Source organism: Gobius niger, assembly GCF_951799975.1.
Source record: "Gobius niger genome assembly, chromosome: 4".
Classification (NCBI taxonomy): Eukaryota; Metazoa; Chordata; class Actinopteri; order Gobiiformes; family Gobiidae; genus Gobius; species Gobius niger.
The window spans coordinates 32,816,159-32,829,310 of record NC_136855.1 but is presented as its reverse complement, the minus strand read 5'-3'; the positions used below and the strand labels follow the sequence as shown (position 1 = coordinate 32,829,310).

At 44.2% G+C, this 13,152-nt stretch overlaps 1 protein-coding gene across 7 annotated transcripts in view; it reads left to right on the top strand.

Annotated features, from left to right (window-relative positions):
- The window catches only part of znf536 (zinc finger protein 536), a 322,643-nt gene that overhangs the window by 56,368 nt on the left and 253,123 nt on the right, over positions 1 to 13,152 (top strand). For all 7 annotated transcript variants that reach the window (XM_079554661.1, XM_079554656.1, XM_079554657.1 and 4 more), the window contains exon 3: positions 8,265 to 8,415. The gene's annotated coding sequence lies outside the window, so the exon portion shown is untranslated. The remainder of the gene's footprint in view (positions 1 to 8,264; positions 8,416 to 13,152) is intronic.

The window sequence follows — 13,152 nt, the reverse complement described above, 5'->3', positions numbered from 1 at the left end:
CTCTGCCATGTGAACCTCTATGCCACAAACGTTTTGTACATCCGCATGACAAATACATGCTACTACCACCATCCTGTCCATTTTACATCCAGCCCACATCTTTCCGTTATCGTGCGTAAACAAAATCCGGCATTTTCCGCTGTCACAAATGGTCGGCGTGAACCTCTCTCTAACACCACTTGATCATCGCGGCCCCAGCCATATTCATGTTGGGAAATGTGGCGGCGTGATTACTTACCGGGAGTGTTGATGATGATTACAAAAGCTTTCTCATATCGAATCCGTGTCACTGCGGAGCTCTGACGTCTTTCAACCTTGAGGTGTAAATATATTTCGGCAGACAGATGAAAACCAGCGTGTAGTATTACCTATTTTTCTATCCGCTCTGGTTGATTCAGAGGGGGCTGACCTGTTAGCTTGTGTTAGCTTGAGTCATACTGTTCGAGTGATGAGCATGTGTGGTTGTGTCATTAGCACTATGTTAGTCTGTTTGCATGTATTATATCTCTGCCATTGACATAGTGAGATGACGATTCGTGCCGCTTTTGTAGGAGGTCTGTGACAATGCCCACCTCATTTGTGCAACACAGGAAACTTCTGGTGTTTGAATGCATACAGTATTAGGAAAATAAAATGTATTGTTGAATGAATTCATCAAATCACAGCCAATAACCGAAACGCTTATCTTTTCAAGTCTTCTTCCTCCTCACCCTGCGGACACCTTGACCTTTATCTCTGCCCTGACACTGCCCCGCGCATGTCGGAAGCGTGCCATGCTGCTAAGGTGTCTGGGTATGCCAACCGCAGGGGAGGCAGGCCGCTGCGAGGGCCGAGGCCAGGGAGAGAATGAGTTTCTTGGGGTTGCTTTGGTGCGTGGTGTGCCTCCCCCCCGCTCTCTGCCTTATGTCAAAGCCTTCATTATTCCCTCTGCCAAGGTCCTGACCTGCTTTACCAGATCTGAGCGCCTGGCATTGTCGGCACGAACCAAGTGTGGCGTTTGGTGGGGTTTTAATACAAGCGCCTGTTGGCAAACTGCGCTCTTGTAGTGATGCCACTGTTACCGCGTGCTTTGCGTTCGCTCAATCAATTAGGATTTCGCTCTGTTTTTCAAATTTGTTTGTGCGTGCTTTAGTCATGAAGAAATTTAATTTACTCTAAGGTTAGATGTGATTACCATTAGTCATAAAGCTTCGTTTGGAATGGAAGCAAAACTGAGGTGCCATATCATCATGTCTAATGCCAATACAGAGGTACAAAATGATGAATTGTGAGGAACGTTGATACTCTGGTTGCATTTGTGATCCTAAAATAATAAGATAGGACACACAATCCTAAACAGAAAGATAAAGAAGATAAAGTATAAATGAAGAGACCAAAGATAATTTCCTCTGCAAACAGTTATTAGCATCAAAACAGGCCCGAAGAGCACAGATCAATGCCTCCACATCAGACTACAAAGCTTTTCTCTCCAACAGCTCTTGCTTGACATTCTCCAAGGCTCCTGCCACCCCCTCCCTCCCCCTCTGTTCCCCTGGTGGGGGGGGTGCATGGCTTGGGTCAACACCTCAGTGGGACGGGGCGGCGTGGGCCAGGTGACCTTTGCCTGTCATTGTTTAGCTCCTCTCACCTCACCCGGGGAGAAGTGAAGAAGCTTAGCGGCCTACACCTGCCACCGCCTTTATTGTGGGACGACTGGAGATATTGGCTTGGGGCGCACTTGATCTACTTGTGCCAAATCAGGAGACCCGCTTCCAACTAATGCCGGGCTGCAGCAAATGGTCGCCGGATAAGATAGGGAGTAACTTTGTGTCTTGGACTCCGAGGGGAACGCGGCGGATCGGCCCTTAAACTCGGTTAGTTGTGATATTACCGGCGCAGGATCAGTGGAGGAGCAACTCGGAAACAAAGTGAACTCAAAGTGACTTCTGAATGCGATTTGCGTTGGCGTGCGCGGCATGGAGAGATAAATCAAATGTAGCTGCAGTGAATAAGGGGAAGGAGATGAAATGAAATACCCAAATGCTTCCTCTACTGGGGCCTGATTGAGTTCAGGTGGCTGGAAAGTGTCTCACCCAGGGCTAGTTGTCAGTGAAGGATCGGCTGTCTGCTCGCGCCCGTGTGCTGCGGGGCTAACCGGCGAACATCGGGCGGCGTTGCGGTGACGGATGTTTGTGCGCTCTGTGTTGCGGGGGGACGGCCCGTTGACACACTTCATCTTTCAACGGCAAGGTCTGAGCGAGAAATGAAGATTGATGCGCGAAAATGGCAGCGCATCCTGTCGCCCATTGGATACATGTATTATCATTTACACATACGTGACACCTCTGAGCGTGTCTATATCCTATGAACACATATGCACGGCGTGATCCAAGGCGCTGCACTTATTTACGCGAGGGCGGCGGGGGGGGGTTGGGGTTGGGGGTGGGCTTCCTCTGTTATTAAAGCCATGTGATATAATTGCATTTGATCTCCAAATAAACAGGGAATCAGTCCATCTCCTTGGTGGGGATGGCAGATGTGATGGACGAGCGCATTAGCGGCGAGGACAACATTAGATTTGCTCAAAATTATTGATCTTTTGTTTGCGAGCCAAGTCGGCGATAAATAACAGTACACGGGAGATGTGACTCATTATCACGGTGCCAAAAGCCCTGACAGACCTCCGTCAAAACACACTCTCCTTCCCCCGCTCCTTCCTCCGCTTTCATCTGCGCGCTACAAACCAATTTCATCTGTTTTTAATCCCCCTCTCTTCTGCCGCCGCGACGTCTTTAATGCCGGGCCGCACTGTCACTATCTGATTCCCTTAAAATTTTAATCCCGCTCTGATAACCCGGTATTATTACATATTACGCGCAGGACACTCACACACACACAAACAGGCGCCCGGCGTTTAGTGGCTCTCACACTGTTTTATTCCTTTTACCTTCTTAGTGAAGAAAAAATCCTTTTATCACACAATGGGTAATTTATATCCATTACCAGCGTTTTCAATCCTTTTCAGCGCGCCTGTCACTGCCGTTGGCACACTCGTGATTAATGTGATCTAATAATAGTCTGCCATTATATTTCCTTTAGTAAAACATGTAGCAACATCCTATTCAGCTCCACCAAATTCATTGCCCCTTAAAATATTTTCCCCTTTTCGTTTAAAGACGAGATTGCAGGTTTTTCCGTCGGCATCTGTGCCTCCCTGGAGGTGATGTCTGTTGTGTGTGGTACGCCTCTGTTTAAGAGAATGATGAGAGCTGTCTGCTCAGGTGGCTCCGGTGCACCGGTGTTTGTCTGGGGCTGACAGGAGGTCAGTCTGTGTTTACAATAGCAATTCGGCTTCGGGTCTATGCTTTATGGTACAGGTTTGATAGTTTTACTGTTTTTGGCCTTCATGCTGTAAGTGGAAGCATACGGGAAAAAGGCCTTAATTACTTGAACTTTGAATTCAGGTTGCACGATGCACCTGCTCTAAAGGAGGCCACCAGGGCGTCACTATAAATAGGGAGTTACCTCTTTATAGAGTTGGACATATACCATGTGCTCTTCATATTTTCGGCTATATCGCTATCACATTTTTCACCCCAAAGCCTTGAACTAAATACAGTGGTAAAAAAAATGCCATATTTGTGGCGACAATCTGACTATTGCATTGAGGAACTTTATTTTGTTGACATATTTGATACAGTTTGGGACATCTTAAAGTTACAATTGCCCATGTAAATCTAATTAGGCAGCTTTCATGTAAAAATCAGGCAATTTATTTGTTTTCAGATGAAGAGAGCAAAATGGCCTATTACAGTGTCAGTGTTGGAGTCTATCCTTAAAAAACCCCAACCTTCTGATGACCTTCTACTTCCTTAGATATTTACACACAGAACAGTCCCTAAAATGATGTCCATATTAATTCTTTCAAAATACAGTTATAACCTTTTGCCCGAGTTAAGTCTCCCGTAGGCCATTTACAAAATCCCATATTCGATGCTTCACAAGGGCAATGATGAACGTGTAGTTAATCATTTCAAAGCACAAATAAATGTAATTGGTTGACGAAAAGACAATATTGTGTAGATTTGCTCACAACAGAACAGCAGATTGGCCGTAAAACGCAAACATTCAAAGTAATTAAACATAAAGACAATATGCCGCCAGCTTCAAGGTGAACAGATAAGCGTCTTCTGTTGACATCCATATATTTTCTTTTATTCCGCCGCTACTTCAGGTTGGCCAAGGGCAGGGCTGTTTGCGTAAGCGCTCAGTTGTAGAAGAGTTTTCCTTTGTTGAAAAACAATCTTTAGCTGTCATCTTTATTGGGATGTTTTAGTGTCTACCTTTCACCTTAAGAGTCTTTGTCAGCAACTAAGGACCCGTTAACAGCAGGCTGAGTATTTCCATATTTAGTTGTGAGGGATGTACCGTGTTATTGGTACCACCCCAACCTCTCCCTGCTAGATCGGTATATAATTGATACAACCTTTGGCTAAATCGCTATTAGTTGCTGATGAAGCCACTTGAGATGAGAGGTGAAACCAAGTACAACGAAGTACAGATGATGGAAGAACTTTTGTGTCTAAAGGCCAGGCCTGACGCTCCCGGTGGAATGTGCCGGAGATTAGGTGTGTGTTTGTGCGCCTATATGCCGATAGGGAGGTGGTCCAGCCATAGCTAGGCTCCCTCCCAGCCGGACAGCCCGAGCCAGTCTGCCACTCATGGGGCAGGCTTCAGACGGGGGCGGTGCCAGCTCGCTCACGCGCACGCCTCTGTGGCCACCGTGCGCACGCACACACACAGGCGGCGGCGTGCTCCTGGCTCCCTCCCACAAACAGAGTTAACCCTTACTGGGCTCTCAGACTTGTATCCAGGATGAACAGGTGGTCCCACAAAACATGGGCATCAATTTCCTCATGACTTATCCCACTGTGTGTACCATGGAAGAGAGTGCGTGTGTGTGCATGTGTGTGTGTGTGTGTGTGTGTGTGCGTGTGTGCGTGTGCATGAGTGTGTGCATGAGTGTGTGTGGAGAGTGGCAGGGCGAGACAAAGACAGAGAGGGGGAGAGAGAATAAAGGGTGCATTTGCGTATGTAGATTCACAGCGCATCCGAGGTGTACCTTATTTAGACAATAGCGAAATAGAGAAACACCGGCGGAAAAAGCGCACATCAAGACAATTCTTTTTTTTTTTTACAGAAATGGAGAAAATTACCCTCAAGGTCTGTGTATTTCTTACTACTTGAACTTGAACGGCTATTAAGACACAAAGTTTGCAATTTCATACAGTGAAATCATTTGGAGAAAAGACGAATTTTACAGATCGTTACACCCCCATTACCAAAACGGGACTATGCAATGCTTCCAGTCTGAGCAGGCCCATCAGTTCCAGAGGACGCCACACCTTTTACATGTGTCCCAGTGTTTGGTAGCAGCTTAGGGACCAGCTTGCGGAGGGTCTGGCCCGTGCGCGAAATTAACATCAGATGGCTATGGTGAGGAGCGCATTATTCCATCCAGCTTTTCCTTCAGCGGCAGACAGCTGATCTCTCCCTGCCGTGTGAACGCTTGTTTGTGTGCGTACCTGACCCCGGCACCAAACACAGCTGTCAACACTCTCGCAACCGCCGCGGAAAAGGCCCCCTCTCGCCGTGCCGCGCAAATCCCTCCATCTCGTCTCCGCGCGCCATTAAAGTTAACTTGTATCGAGCCACGTCTTATTCCCCTTCAATCCGCCTCCTCCTACTGTCTCAAGTGATCCCTTCCCAGCAAAGGAAATCGAAGGTAAACCACTTCTAAGGCCAAAAAAAAAAAGAAGACAGATAGAGAAAAAGAGAGCACTGCTTTACTCTGAGATCCTTTAAATAAGACAGTCTGAGTAAAGGATACAGCTACAGGATTGGTTAAAAACTGGTAAAGGTGCTTTTATTTCCCTTAATGTATCAAGGTGATTGATTCCAAATAGGTATTTTAGCATATTATAAGCAAAATATATGTAAGAAAAGTGAAGATTTGAATTGATCATAGCATCGTCATGTGTAGGCAAGGTTACCCAATCTCTCCTCAACTTTTCGCATATTAACACAAGCATTCTTGGACAGTTTAGCAGAACTTGTTTCTCCTTTTCATACAGATTTTCTATGGTGATTTGAGTTTACAAACTACTTCAAATACTTCCTGTAAACTACCTGATTGGTTAAAAACTGGTAAAGGTGCTTTTATTTCCATTAATGTATCAAGGAGATTGATTCCAAACAGGTATTTTAGCATATTAGAAGCACAATGTATGCCAGAAAAGTGAAGATTTTAATTGATCATAGCATCGTCATATGTAGGCAAGGTTACCCAATCTCTCCTCGACTTTTCGCGTATTAACATAAGCATTCTTGGACAGTTTAGGAGAACTTGTTTCTCCTTTTCATATAGATTTTCTCTGGCGACTTGAGTTTACAAACTACTTCAAATACTACCTGTTAACAGTACATGACCTTAGAGTTGTTTAGTGCAATTTACCTTTTGAAACATCGTCCAATTCCCTCAAACCAACCAGAGCTTTTATCATAAAGACTATAAACACTTCTGTATTTGACAAACCTGCACCCCTGCTTTACTACTTCTGTAATTTTCTCTTCGTCTCCGGTGACTCTTCTTTCCCCCATAACATATCCTTCCATAAAAATGCTCTTTTTAAGATTAAGTAAGCAAAGATACATAAAAATAGACATAAACAAAGCATGAAAAAAGCCAGTTTGTCTCTGATTCAGCAGGTTTTTAGGTAATTCTGATTAAACGTGGCGGGGGGAAAACGCCCGGGATAGTAAATAACCGCGGTGTCACAATGTTGTTTAATGGCCTGGAGGATCTACTGTATGAAATATATACCGGCAGAGGAGGCATTTTTTACCGCGGTGTGTTAATGCGCGCTGGGACCACAGACGTTTAAAACAACTTTCTGGATGAGGGGGCTTTAGCGAGGAGCCAGCGCTGGCGGGGAACTGATAAGACAGACTTCGGTGTTGCACTTTGTACCAATCAGCATAATGTTTTAAACGCAGCCGTAATGGCAAGTTTAAGGTGTACAAGTCGAGCATGTTAACATTGCATTAAGTGCCAGTGGGGACCTTTTTCTCTATCTAAAACTAATTATGCTATTATCTTAAGCCCCCAGCACAAATCACCTTAAAATAATTTATAGAGTTTGGAGTGCTGTTAATTATTTTATTATTATTTTAATTAAAGTGCAGTTCACTCGATTTTGTTGATGCCGCTGAGTTTAGTCGCAAAGTGGGGACTGTGCACACTCTTTTACATATTTTCACCTGTCCACTGTGGCTCTGTTGTTGCATTGTGCTCCCATGGTCTCCTACTAAAAACATCCAAAGTACGTACTTTCACCCACATTTAAAATAGTTGATTCAACATACATTCACTCATTTTTTATACTAGATTATTAGTTCCCCTATTTTACCAGTTGACACATTTGCAACACCAACACTGTCTCCCAACCTGAGAAAATGTTCGATATTATGGAAAGTCTTTTCAATAGTTCCAAAGTATAATCTGCAATAATAATTAATGAAAATATATGCCTTTATTTTCCATGGTTAGGCCCTCTTTGGTTGAGACTCACAATTTGGGTCCTGAGCCCAAGGTTTGGAATCACTCATTGAGATTCATGAAACACAGTAATTTATGTTATCAAAAAGAGCTGGGTGGATAAATTAGCGCCCAGCATGCAATGTTTTTGAATATTTTTGATTATTAGTCACTTAAAATAAAAGGTCTTATAAACAGAATGTATATTGAGAAATTGGATGACGAAAGACTGGTTTTGGCCTTGGTTTTGGCGTAGTTCTCACACAGGGAAAGTGTGGAATCACCTTTTTTCTTATTCTATTTTACAGAAAATGTAGGCATAGTTTTATTTTATATTATATATTAGCTATACTCTGAACTCTTCAAAATCTATAGAAAATTGACACCTACTGTCATTCTTCTCAATATTCTCTTATTCTGTTAGTGTGTAACAATGGGAAGCGCGAGTTCACCTACGGGCCACTGAACAAGCGCCTCAGCCAGTGCCGCTCTCGAGGCACTGCGAGGTTACTACCAGCAGTGCAGCAGTCGATTCACCTTCCCCTCCTCTTTCCAGGAGGGAAACCCCTTCAGTGGATCGGAGACTGGGGGAGGAGGAGGAGGGAGGGAGTGGGGGGGTGGTAGTGGCAGTGAACTCAGCACTTTCCTCATCTTCTCCCTTATGTGTATGTGTGTGTGTGTGTCCCAGGGCTCTCCGATCAGCGGCGACCAGGAGCTGAGGAGAAGGAGCAGCGGTAGCAGGCTTAACGAAGCTAAGCACACTGTCACGCTGTCTGAGGAAGCACCCACCGCCGCCACCTCCCGCGCACCCGCCCCCACCCCAACCCCAGACGACTGAGGTGACTAAGGGCTTTCAGGGAACAACCAGGGAGGGAGGGGGAGAGACTGGGAGAGAGAGGGATGGAGGCTGAGTAGACAGAGGGAGGAGGGGGCAGGCTGGGTAATGTAGGTGTGGGGAAGAGAAGAGATACAAGTGGTTTTAAGTGATATATCACCCATGTCTTCAATGTACAGTCCTGTGCTTGAGTGTATGGCCGACAACAAATACTTTTTCAAATAGCTCTATCACAAAAAAAATCGTATCAATAGGGACGATAGGATGCAAAATTGTTTAACTTTATTCCTTGTAAAGATATGGGACCAAATTGTGGCCATTAACTTATACACAATATTGTGCATTATTCAACTTTAAACAGCTATTGTTGCATTCACATCTATCTATCTATCTATCTATCTATCTATCTATCTATCTATCTATCTATCTATCTATCTATCTATCTATCTATCTATCTATCTATCTATCTATCTATCTATCTATCTATCTATCTATCTATCTATCTACGAAATGATCCAGATTAAATTTTTCCAAACACCACATATTGCATCAACACCTAAACAGTTGGGCCCATGTGCGCTAATAAGCTAATGGAACAGGTTTGTGCTAACTGTCCCATGATGTCATGCTGCACAGGGCGATGGCCACTAATGCTTTAGGGATCATCATTAAACTGACACACGCGCACATGCACGTATGGAGTGGCACAGAACATTTGGCCCGGGACGTCCGTTGTATGTGGATCTACAGAAGGTCTGCATTGGCATATCAACAGATTATACCTACTTAATCCCAATTACTTATCTGGGCTATCTTCAAGTGCAAGCTGCCTGCTGCTGTCTATCTAGTTACCATTTCAGATACATATAAGTTAGGTGATGAGTACGTAATTACCGTATTGCAAAATGGAAATTGACTGAAGCTTGGGAAACTCTCCAAATCTGACCCCAACCGAAGTGACCCGGCCATGCCCTGTGCAGAGAGGTTAGTCCATACAAGAGCTATTTCTAGACCCGCTGTGATAAATGCCTTGGCCGTTATCGCGTGCATATCTGGCTAAGGTGCGTGCAAGCATGACCTAGTGATTTATTTCGATGATATTAAACTTTCAGATTGACTGTCCTGATTTGTAAACGTAGCATGGCAAAGCTGTCTCCTAGCACCTTCCCTTCATCCATCCCCTTTGCTAAATTTGGACCTCGGCACTAAAATGGATTTGCCATAATTCACATGCAAGTGGGAGGATGGAAACATGTGTCTCCCTGCCCGCCCGTGTGCGCTTGTAAAACGGGGCCGCGCGACAAAGAAGAAATGTCCGCGTAATTTAGCGGCGATATTATTTTCGAATGTCAAAAAAAAAAGTTGAAGGGGAGTTTGTCAGGGATGGCCGACGAGCCGCACGTTGTCTGGCTGTGCTTCACAGTTCCCGTGTTACTAAACTAACATTTTTGATCTTTTACTCCCGCTTGTTCTTTTACTGAAAACATACCAGGGATTGTGTTTGGTTTCACCTTTCAAGTAATCCTGTGCGCTCAGGCTGTCTCCCTCTCCTCAAGGGCTGAGAATTCTCTTCCACCGGTAGAAAATGTTTCGTAAACCTTGTTCCACCAACCATTCCAGCCCCCAAATTGCCTTCACTATGCATTATGTTTCATGAATAATCAACTTTGAGGGAGACTGATCTGTTTTAAGCCATAATTGAACTGCACTCTGTACACTGTTGCAGGCTGAGGATTAGACATTTCTATTGCATTGCTTTTCAGCATTGATGAAGAACAACTTTTTCATTATCGCTCAACATGAAATACCAAAAAAGAGCCTATTTTCACATATTAAAGGAAAAATCGATACCCTTAAGAATTCTATCATGTTACATTGTTGTCCACCTATCAAAAACATACCTGGAGATCTGTTTTGACTCTGTTTTTAGTTACTTTTAGTCATTTCCTTCGCCATGACTTCCAAGAACATCCACTGGACCACACAATAAGCTGCAGCACTTTTCTGATTCTAGTGCTGGCATTTGACCACAACAAGCCAGAAGAGGCAGATTGACAGCTAGCGAGGGTAATGCATACTTGTACCGGTACTCATACTTGTACTCATTCATGAAGTCCCGATACCAGAAACCGATACCACTTGACGTGTGGCCGGCTCTCCTACAGGACAGCAACAAACTAGAGAATTCTTTAGTGGAAATACAATATTCCACATAGAGCTGATTTTATGACAGACTAAACTCCCTAAATCAGAGTCTGTGCTGGATTTAACCAGAGCTAAATGTTGTCTGTGCTGCTGTGTGGAGTGTTTCCAAGATACAGGCTAATGATGCTAACTAGCGGCTGACTAGCGGCTAACAGTTCTGGCACAGGGGCTCTATCTACACAGAGCTGTAGTAAAGGTGAAAAAAGACCATTTAGCTGCAGTAATAAGTAACCATCTCAACCATCTTTTGTTAAATAAAAATAGATACATGAATAAAGCACAAGCCTTGGGGAGCTTTTGGATATGGGCTGTTCTGTGTATGATGGGCAGTGCAATAAAAATGAAAAACAATATTGAATGTAAAATAAAAAGTGTGTTGAAGAAAGTGCCTTGTACTCGTATCGGTATTCGGTGTCGTGCAAGTACTCAAATCGAAGTACTCGCCCTTGTATCGGTTCTAGGAAAAGTGGTATCGGTGCATCCCTAGTAATAAGTGTGTAAAAAAGATCGTAAAGGGACACAGGTTACTTGCAATGTAGTTGCATGTAAGGCAAGCCGCTTGAAATTATCACCACTATTATTATGACTTTTTTATTCTGGTGAAATGAAACAAAAGCCAAAGCCCATATTTTATTCATGTGTCCAAATATGCCGTGAGTATAGGAGGGCATGGCAGGAGGGGAGCGGGGCGTATCACTCCATCCCGGTGCTTGATACCTCTCCGTCGGATCAATGCTCACAGACAGGGGGGGGGAGAGGAGGGGGAGATTGGAAAGAAGCCTCCCTTAGCTGCAGGAGGACGGTAGGTGAGCGCCTGGCTGAAAATGGCAGAGTTATTGATTCGTCAAAGAAATACAACGTTGCGTGTTTCGCTTAAACGTCCACATGAGCCGGAGCTGTCAGGGCTCAAGGCGGGAGGGCAGGCACTGACAGCTTGGACACACACTTGGACATTGGAAGATATTGAGGATTTTCTGCTTGGGTTGGCCGTGAGCATGGCCAATATACCTGTCATGTTCTTGGGGCACGCTTTGGTCAAAGACTGGGTGTTCTTTTTTTTTTTTTTTTTCAGTCAGACCACTTACCCAATGCACCAAGACATTCTATAGTTCAATGATTCATTTTTTTTTTCTTGTACCATGCATTATCTCGTCCTCTCTCTTCCTTTCCACAGCCTGACACTGCTCTCACCCCTGTGTCTCCAGCCCCTCCAATCCAAGAGCACATGTTTTTTAAACACGGAGCCATGCAGCTGCTCAGGCTCATCGCATTCCTAAATTATGAATAACTACTGCGACCCGGGTTACAGCGTAAAGCAAATACACTACAACATTTTGTTAAGATGTAACCCCAATTAAGACCACCCACGCATCGGCAGCGCGGCGTGCCGACATGCAGCTAAAGACTCCGCCACTTTACGCTTAATTGGTTCAAGGATCATATCATGTTTATCCACTTAAAAACATGCATCCACCGCTATTTGACCGGGAGGGAACGGAGAAAAAGCTAAGGATGTGACGTTCATGGCTGTATTTGATCTCGATCTACCCATTTTATTTATTTTTTTCCTTTTTTTTTTACATGAATGGTTCGAACTGATCTCATTCTTGGTTTCGTAAGTGCAGCATTACACAGACGTACGGCGGATCAAAACAAGAAACAACATATCAGCATAGCAGTCAACACCGCTGAAAAATGTTTGCACTCAAAGTGATTAGACGTGGCGGTGGAGTAGCCGGTTTTGCCCGCCCAGGAGGAAAAACGGTGGCTGAGTGCGCTCTCGCTCTCACCCCACAGCGAAAGGGTCAAGGGTTCGAATAACGGACTGGATGGGGCCTTTCTGTGAGGAGTCGGCATCTGCTTTTATTTAATCGTGTCACTACGTTGTATTGACATGCATGTTTGTAGTAAAAACATGGCGTGGATATTTTTACTGAAAAACAGAGTCAGATTATTGATCAAAATGAGATTCAGGATTCAGCTCTCATTAAAAAGGACTGTATATTTTTTTTTATTTTGCTTGTAGGGGAGTGAAAAATGTTTTGCCCTTTGAAGTCTATTCTATTCACAGTAATTTGTGAAATATCAAGAGAAGAACACTAGTGTTTTGAACTATTTTTAGCGATTAAATCCCTGGATGTGTTAGCAGTGTTAGCAGGCTAGTTGTTGTTAGCATTAGCGTGTCCGTGCCGCTCCCATTTGCTCCCTGAAAGTTGTGAAATACACTCATCTTTGTGAAGAACCCGGATGTTTTGAAGATGTTTGGAAAAAGTCAGGAATGAGTATGGACCACAGCCTACAGTGTAAAGGGGCTAGATGTAAGTTGGCCATTTTATACTCACTACTGCCACCTCAGGTCTTACGTGTAACTGCACCTTCCATATTAAGCTCGTGCATGACTCGAAGTAACACCTTTCTGAGTGACAGTGCAGGATTTTAGAAGCAGTTGTGGTGAATAGGTGTGGGCTCATTCTACACATTAGGACATTGCTGGAAAATGTAGGGGGAGGAAAATCCACAATTTTAACATTTTTAG